This window comes from Sinocyclocheilus rhinocerous, unplaced genomic scaffold (genome assembly GCF_001515625.1).
Source record: "Sinocyclocheilus rhinocerous isolate Xijiao unplaced genomic scaffold, SAMN03320098_v1.1 scaffold823, whole genome shotgun sequence".
NCBI lineage: Eukaryota > Metazoa > Chordata > Actinopteri > Cypriniformes > Cyprinidae > Sinocyclocheilus > Sinocyclocheilus rhinocerous.
The window spans coordinates 253966-263477 of NW_015627245.1; the positions used below are offsets into that span (position 1 = coordinate 253966).

Consider the following 9512-nt stretch of genomic DNA (forward strand, 5'->3'; position numbering starts at 1 on the left):
GTGTCTGTCAACATTCGTGGGCGGGGCCTGTGGCTAATGTGACGTCACATTAGCACCAATGCTAAAAATAGGCCATTGGGAGACACTGCTTATTATTTATGGGGATTAAAAAAAAAGGAGTGGGTGGATTTTTATCATTATAGGGTGGTTGTGTACACACACTGCCAACACACATTTATGTCCAAATTTTGCATAATAGGTCCCCTTTAAATATAGAGCTCATTAAGAAAAATAATACAAAATAATTTAGCACACCTTTACATTTAACATCAACACCAAAGGTCACATCGGATAAGTGAGAATTCATCCACATAAAAGCACTTTATTCTGTTTTTGGGAAGAACAGCTCAGTTCTTTGATGGACAGAACAATATTTGCAGACATTTCTGGACAGAAGCCTGAACTTATGTTCTATAAAGTATGCAAAATTAGGATAAGAGCATCCCAGATAACAAAGCTTTCAAGACTCAATGTTAATATGTATGACATACTATTTGCAAAGTATACATCCGTGCATGCTTTTTACACAATGTATGTCAGTCTGCATTAAAGGTGGGAATCTTTAGGCAACTCATGATCGATTTCCAAAATGAATCACCATCTGATTCTAAAACAATTAACTGATCTTTTTTTTTTTTTTTGTATTAATGAGTTTACCGACTTTGAATATCACATTTATTTGTGCATTTTTATTAAATTACATAATTATAAATACTTTTTAAAGATAACTACAAATTAATAATAAATCAAAACAATTGTTTGCCAATTGAGAATATAAAACTTATTTGAGAAGTTTTTATTAAATTACTTATAAAATAAGTACTTTTTATAAATAATTACAAAATAATAATAAATCAAAACAATTGAGTTTACCAATTTAGAATATCAAATTTATTTGTGCATTTTTATTCAATTACTTCTAAGCACTTTTTTTTTTTAATAATTACAAATTAAAAATGAATCAAAACCATGGCAAGTTAAGAATTACTAACTAAATATAGCTTCAAAACATACAAGTAAATATAAAGTAAACAGGAGAACAAAGAAACACAATAAACAAAAAGTGCTTTAAGTATATGAAAATTTTCCAGACAAACACAATGAGAGTTTTTCTATAAATTACTATTATAACTGACTGTTTACATTAATATTGCATCATAAAATTAAGTTTTCATAATCACTGAAGAGAGAATCATGATGCATCAGAGAATCAGTTTTTGTCCCACCCCAAGTCTCCATTTTCTCTACCAATAAATAGCCTTGTCAACATACTTTTTTGCACTTAAACGTCCACAATCCCAAAGGCTGTTCCACACATCAAGAACAACCTCAACCAATTGTGTTCAGACACCGCTATAAGACTTTGTCATTAGAAATAATGAAAAACAGCATGTTTCCTGCTAAACCAATTCCCAGGGTCTTGCCTCAATGCTCCAGAACGTACTTCCTCTGTATTTCAACTCATCTAAATCACCATATGGTGGATGCATAATCAAAATTTGCATAATTGTTTTAACTCTCATGTTTTCCCTGTAATCAGACATCTACAGTGTCAGTGAAAGTCAGCTCAAACAAGCAACTTCAATAATTCAGGCCAAATCAACGATTAAGAACACTGCAGTCCTCGTCCTGACGCACTTCCCCGGGATGAACGCTCGGATCAGCAAAAGGTGGAACAACTTGGTCTTCTGAGTTTAACGGCATATTGAAATCTCATCAAGGCACTGTACAACACACTTGTAAGGCAGCAGTGAATCAGTTGGGAAGGAAAACAGCGGATAGGCTGTGACCTCCTCCAAAAACACACGGCTGATCTCCTCGGCAGCTGCGGCAAATGGAGCAGGTGACGCCGAGAAGAAGGGTCAAAGGAGGCAGAGGTTGAACATTGAACCGTCCGGGGTGAATTAGCCGTGTGGCATCCCTTTGATAAACAGGCCTGAAAGCCGAGACGGAGCCGCCCCGCTCCCGCAGCCCAAACACAGACCGTATTTCCTCTCCAGACTCCTGCAGGTCCAGCAGCACTTCTTCAAATAGAAACACTAGATTCATTTCAGAGGATGCTGATAGAACATAAAAGCCGAGTTCACTCAGAAACTGGTAACAGTAGACCTCACACAGCGGCATTAGCCCAGATACTAAAATAAATATGGTGATCTAAATATATTTTTTGGTCTGACTGGCTCAAATCAGGGTTATTATAGTTAACTAAAACTAAAACCATTAAAAAAACAATCGTTACTTGAAATAAACTTAAACTGAAATAATTATTTGTTTTTTTTTATTTATTTATTTATTTATTGTATACTAATTTATATTTTATTTCAGGTAGTTCCCAAGCCAACATTTATCATTTTCTTTTTGTTGAACTTATTATAGTTAACAAAAAAAATGTTTTGCTTGAAACAAACTTTAACTGAAATAATAATTTTAATATTTATTGATTTATTTATTCCATTTTATTTTATTTCATTTCAGGTAGTTGTCAAGCCAATATTTCTCATTTTTTAAATTTAACTTGACATACCGAAATGACTAAAACTGAAATAAAATTAATAAAACTATAGACATACTATTTTTTTTTTAAACTAAAAAAAAATGACAAAAAAAGAACTAAATTACTAAAACTTTAACAAAAATTTAAATAAAATCAGAAAATAAAAATAAAACTAATTCAAATATTAATTAATAAAAATTATAATAGCATCTCAATTAGGGGTGGAACGGTTCAACTTACTCACGGTTCGGTTTGTATCACGATTTTAGAGTCACGGTTTCGGTACAGTTCGGTGTGTGCTATGTTTAGGCGAAAACTATACTGTCAAATAAAAATAAAGAAAAGAATAATCTATCTAGCTACAAGCAACAGCACAAATAAATACAATAGAGTAAAGATACAAATAAAATAAACAGTGATTTTCAGTTTTTTTTTAGGTAGGTCCAACATTAGTTTTTAGTTACAGAAATTGAATAAATAAATGAAATGTAAAACAGCATCGCATATTTGACTGTATAAATTAAAGATTAATCTTTATTAAAGTTACAAAAGCTATTCAATCAAGAGCAGTGAGTGATTTCTTTGTTGTTGCTGTTTGATTAATATTAAGAAAGTGCTGTCACTTTAAGAGAAAGTGTTGATACAGTACGTTCAGCCGACTGTGTCTGCTATAGGACACTTACCAAGATGGGCATTTTGACATAATTTTTGTGTGAATTTGTCCATTTAAACACAATACTTCAGAGAGAGCTTAATATTTGCGCGCGTTCTGAGGCGCTGGTTTGCGTGCTTCGGATGAGCGCACGCACAAATCTTCTCACTGCGCGCGCGAGCTCGAAAAATGCAATGATGACCAAACTTTATGCTGATGGTCAAAAGACAACATAGCTAATTTTTGCTAATGCAACCGCACATTAAGGATGATAACTATAACGATAATAACCATAAAGTTTTAATAATCGTTCAAATTCTAAGAGAATGGTGAAGTCCACACCACAACTATAGCAATAAGAGAGGAAAGATATAGCTGGAATAGCTTGTAGAGTAGGGCTGCACGATAAATCGCATGCGATATTTAACGCGCATCTTGTCAGTAAAGCCGGTTCTTTAATCAGCGGTAAATATCCATCACCTGCGGAAAACATGGAGCAGCCAATCAGAATCCACCCAACTTTCCAAAGCACAAGTTTTTAAAGTAGCAGGTGACAATCTAGATAAATATAGTTAGGAAAACTGAAACATTAAAAACATCCACACTAATTTCTGAATATGAGCAAATAATTATTACTATTTATTAATTGTATTACTACTCCTAAAAACAAGAACAACAGACCAAAAAGTTCAGTCTTTTTCTCACCTCAGAAAACGTAATGTATTGCACAAGTCGTGTGGACACTATTTAATTTTTATGGTATATTTTTGTCCTTTTCAGAGTCTGACATGTCACCATCCACTTTCACTGCATAAGAAAACACAACATGAACATTCTGCTAAACATCTGCTTCTATGTTCCACATAAGCTAGAAAGTCAAACGTTTCGGTGCAAGATGAGGGTGAGAAAAAGCTGATTTTTGTGCGAACTAGTCCTTTAATTGTCCAACAGCTGAGGAGAAAAAGCTTCTGTAATTGATGGGATCTCTAAAGGGCACATCTGACAATACACTTACTTGCAACAGTACAATATTGCAGTGATATTCTCAATGGTCATTGCTATGGAAACCCTCCCCATCTGATGGAGGTCACATACAGGACAGCATCTCTCCATTTATATGGGAAATGCAGAACAAATTCTTAATCTTCATATAACGTTAGCCAACATATTAAAACACAAGTCAAAAACAATAGGAAGGTTTATCAAGAAATAGCATTAAAACGGCTTTTAAAAACATACTCCGTGTAGGCTATATCGTCTAAAACCAAATCAATGCAACAAAGCCCATTTTACTTACTCAGACCATGCGTTATTTGTTCAGTGAAATTATCAACGTGGTCTGGTGAAAGACAGTACCTGAGGTGATTAACAATAAAATTCCTGCACTTGAAAAAACGCACTCGGCAGGAACTGAAGTCGCAGGCATGCAAAAATAACGAGAAGCAAGCCGATAAGAGTTTCAGAAAGCGCCTGGACATCCCGCACCACCACCGAAGTGGGTCTTCGTTAGAGGAATAGACGGCGCGGACGGGATCGCAACGGCTGCGGGCTGTAGTAAATTACGTGACTGACACATTCGCTGGCTTTGGCCAGCCTCTAAGCTAACGCCTACGTGCCTGTATTGAATAGGATTACGCATCGTTCCAAAAGAATTATTGTAAGACAATTTGACATTACACAGTTTACACAAAACTTTTCCGTTTCCTTCTAATTCAAAATAATCCCACACCTTCTCGTCTTTCGCATGGTCATTTTTGAACTCGCCGCAACTGACACGAAGAAAACGCATGTGAGGTCTGAGGTAAAAATTTGGTTTCCGCCCAGATAAACTTTTAAAAATAATTGTATTTTAACTTATTTAAAATGTTTTAAATGCAATGTTAAAATTATGGTAATTTGAATTATAAAATCATGTGTTTTGTTTTTCTTTTTTTTTGTCTGTCGTGTAATCGACTATTGTTTCATACTAGTCGACTAGACCCGCACATAACAAGGATTTCAAAGCCATATCATCACAATGTCACGCAGCAGCTAGACCACATCATGTCCTCTAATTTAACATCAAATCATTAATACAACAGAAACAACAGCATCTACACCTCAACCACTCTGAAAAAACATCAATTCAAAAAGAGCTGCCATTGCAGAAGGCTTGTGATTTAATTGGTTAAACCTAAAATATAAATGCTCTACATTTTCTCCAAGTAGTCTCAGCATCAGACGGTATGCTCAAGGACTATTCATGGGCCGCTGGATTGTCTAAAATGACAGGGCTCATAAAATCAAATATTTTACAGTAAAACCAAATCTTACCTTTAATTTAAAAAAAAAACAGTAAAAAAAAATATGGCAATAATATTTTAAATTTTACAGATTAAACTTAAAGTAAAAAAAAAAAAAAAGTATATTTAATTGTCAAATAAAGCTTATATACCAAATCACTATAGAAGGTGCATCATAATATCAAACAAAACAACATCACGGTAACAAGCATGACACTAAAATAATGCAATAAGCTTTAACATTAACAAATCAAATTAAAATGTAACATGAAACCCTAATGTACATAACTAATCCCAAAAAACCTAAGTAAAGCAACATTTGTATCAATTCTGGGAATGTGAATTTACCATTTTTCACTGTAATTACAGGATGACTTGTTCTTTTTTTACTTACAACAAACTGTATATTTAACAGTATAAAAAAAGTAGTAAAACTGCATTAAATGTCTCATTAGATATATTACAGTTTTTAACCAATTAACAGGTTTTTACTGAACCATTTGTTACAGTCTTTTACCATTAAAATTACAAGCATCATTACATCAGAGCGTTCTAATCTCATACATGCGCAAACTAGTAATCTTATGGTTTTGTCCACACTTTGTTCATAAGTTTTCCAGTAAAGTAAACTGCCAAATGACATCTCAACACATGAACTCTAAACAGAAAAACGTGTTTCATTTATAGAAATAGCTTGTGTGCATGAAAGTACCTCATGCATGTAAGACATTCAACCCTCTACATTGCGAGTAAATCACTCGCATATGCGACTAAATCTTACTCTGGGCGACTAAATAATGTCTAACATTAGCCATTGGCTAATAAATTCTTAAATTTTACACGCCAGTATGTGTGTGAGTGACGTTCAACACAGATTTTCACTCGATAAACACGCTGACTGAGCGCTTGAGAGTTTCACTCTCCGTCAAACGATCTGTACTATTTGGATGCGCTCAATAGATCATGTCATGTACTCAATGGATGCACAGTATGTAGCACGCAGCGCACCTGTATTTGACGTACCGTAAACTAGTGTGAAGGCACACGACTCGCCGTCGCTTTACTGATAGCGCTGTGTTTCTCACACATGCAAAGAGAGAGAGCGAGAGTCTTGCATACCACGCTGAATCGACGCGCTACATGTAAACCATATTATTTGTTGTATTTCCTGTCAAAATAACAGAGTTCATTTAGAATTATTCAGCTTTTAAGAACAAGCAGAAGATATGCCGGTTTCTCGGCAGTGGGCGGAGCTAATGCGCAAACAGCTCTCGTTGGCTGGCGCTCACCATTTAGATAGCTAAGTAAACGTGTGTGTGTGTGTGTGTGTGTGTGTGAAATAGTTTATCAGTCTGGCGAGTAAACAAAAAAATTTACTAGCCAATGGCGATTATATTGCCACGGTGTGCGTAGAGGGTTGGCCATTCAAAAGTCATGGTCTGTAAAACTGCATTCAAGAGATGTTTTGTTCATGATATTGCTCAAGCCTTCAGGAACCAGATAACTTTACATGCATCCATGACATACAGCCCAAAATCCACAACAACCTCACTGTCAAAGTCTGTTAGCACAGGTTTACATCACATCGCCACAATAATGCATTTCTAATCTTGCACTGTGGATTTTAAGTTCGGTTTTCAGTGCATTTAACACATTAAACGTGCTGTTAAACAATCAGCTTCTAAAACTGTTATCAGCCTACAAATCCAGCAGTGATGTTTGTAACTCAATACACAGAGATGAGCGTCAGGGACAAAGGTTAGGATTGAGATACAAAGCGATTTGCTCAAATTTAGCATCACTTTCATCGATAACACCAAAACAGTCTGACATCTCAAATCTGTAGCTAATATACATGCAGTGTGGTTCGGTAATAAACAGGACAGACACCACATAACACACCACAAAAGACAATTAAGAGGCAGTATTTACAAAATTATGTGTGAAAATACACAACAAATTGTATGCACTGAAAGCCCAAGTTCAGGTAGAGTATAAGTGGATGCTTAAGGCTATTTTATAAAGTGATACTAATACCCACCACTAAGGCTGGGCGATAATTCGATAACGATAATTATCGCGGTATAGTTTTCCTCGATAAAACGATATGCAGAGTTCGATAAATGTTCGATATGATGTTTATGCGCCAAAAGCGGAACGAAACAGCACAACTCATTTGAATCGCGCGCCACACGGACCGTTTATCCGCTCGGATCACAGTTCAAAAGGCCGCGCAGCGCGAGCTCACTAGAGCAGATGCGTTTACTCGGTCACGCGAGCTCTAAGCAGCGCTGTGAGATCCAGTGTGAAGCGCTTGAACTCAGCGATGAACACAAATGACTCGGTGATTTAAACTAGTTTAAAGCCAAACAGGAGAAACACTGTGTGCAACGAACGAGACAGTCAGAAGGCTTTTCAATCTACACATTGCCATCATTTACCATGGATTTACTGTAGTAACACTCACTGCACCATGGTATTGTGGCAGAAATGTGGGATATTCACGCTGAATTTTAATACAGGAGAAATGGTATATAATTATAGTATGTATTTGTGATTAAGCTATAGCATGTGTGCATTTATACTGAATGTTTTTAGACTACTGTTTTTCATACAGGCTACCTAAAAACCATATAGTTATATTTTTACCATGGTATTGAGGTGCTATATGTGTGGTTTTAACTGTGATTATCATGATTTAAATGTATGCTACTATGGGAGACCAATGCTTAATTGAAGAAAAAAAAAAAAAACTTGGTCAGAATAAATTTAACCATACAAAACTGAGGTTGCTACAAATTTTTACCGATGTTACTGATTTTGATAATGAACAAAAATTTACCTCTGCATCCTAACTCAAGCTACTATCAAATGTGCATTTCTAAAAGACAAAAAAGTGATATTAATTATTATTAATATTATCAGGCAACCCAAACCTGTTTCTTGATTTGAAACAATATCACTCATTAGAACTTGCAGAAACTAAGAAATATTTTTTTCTATTTAGATATTTATTTTGTTAAGGAAAATGAATGGTCTGGTTTCTACAACTTTCACTTTGGAGCAAAAATCTGGCTTTAAACTTGAAAGAAATAAAGATTTGACATTTATCGTGATAATTATCGATATCGACTGATATGAAAAAAAATTGTGATCATTTTTTTGGCCATATCGCCCAGCCCTATCCTACCACTAGTAAAACCGCTGGTTTAAATACATGTGATTCAAGAAGATCCCTCAAAGGCATCAAATGTTGAAAGTCACAGACAAATCCAAACAGCACATTTCAAATTAGCATCACTATTACCGCCGGACTTCGCCAAACACATGCTCCGCTGTAACACGACACGCTCTTTATCACACTAAGCACGCTGTGGGAGGATGTGATTAATAAAGGATTCTAATCTGTAGAGCATCTAGTTTACCTTCAGGTGAGAAGGAGGCCATTCTGCACGAGGATCGTCGGTGAATGAGACACATCCTGCAAACGCAGCGCTGTTGCTCTGGTTGCACTGGGGGCTCTCCAGGGCTACTAGTCCAGTAACCACTACAAACACGGTGTCCCACCAACTAGTGCAACACAACAGACAGCATGCTGTCTCCAAACAAAAATCATCCACACTCAGGAGATCCAGCCACAAAAAACTGTTTTCATTCTGTGTAAATATTATTATTGATTAAGAATTACTGATATTTAGATAAGTGACATATTAAAGGGGTCCTATTTATGCTCTTTTACAAAGTCTTGATTTTGTTTTGGGGGTGTACTAGAACATGCTCTCATGCTTGGTGGTTCAAAAAACGCATTATTTTTCACATAATTTACATCAGGGATGGGCAACTGACGGCCCGCAGTGTCTTTTAGTACGGCCCGCTGGATCATATTAGACTCGGATGATCAATTTTAAAACGTAAAGTCACGTAAAGATTGCTTTCAGTTTATGATGTTAATACTATCTACAACCAGGACAGGTCGCTATTTCCAGCCGCTCCCCTATTAATTTCAGCGTAGTAGCGGTGCACTCTAATGTAAACATTCATTAACATTAGCAAATAATAAATGAAAAACTGACCATGAAAACAG

General features: G+C 35.6%; 1 protein-coding gene across 1 annotated transcript in view; it reads right to left on the reverse strand.

Annotated features, from left to right (window-relative positions):
- LOC107725019 (F-box only protein 11-like) overlaps window positions 1-9512 on the reverse strand; it is a 41189-nt gene that overhangs the window by 23070 nt on the left and 8607 nt on the right. The gene's annotated exons all lie outside the window — the stretch shown is intronic.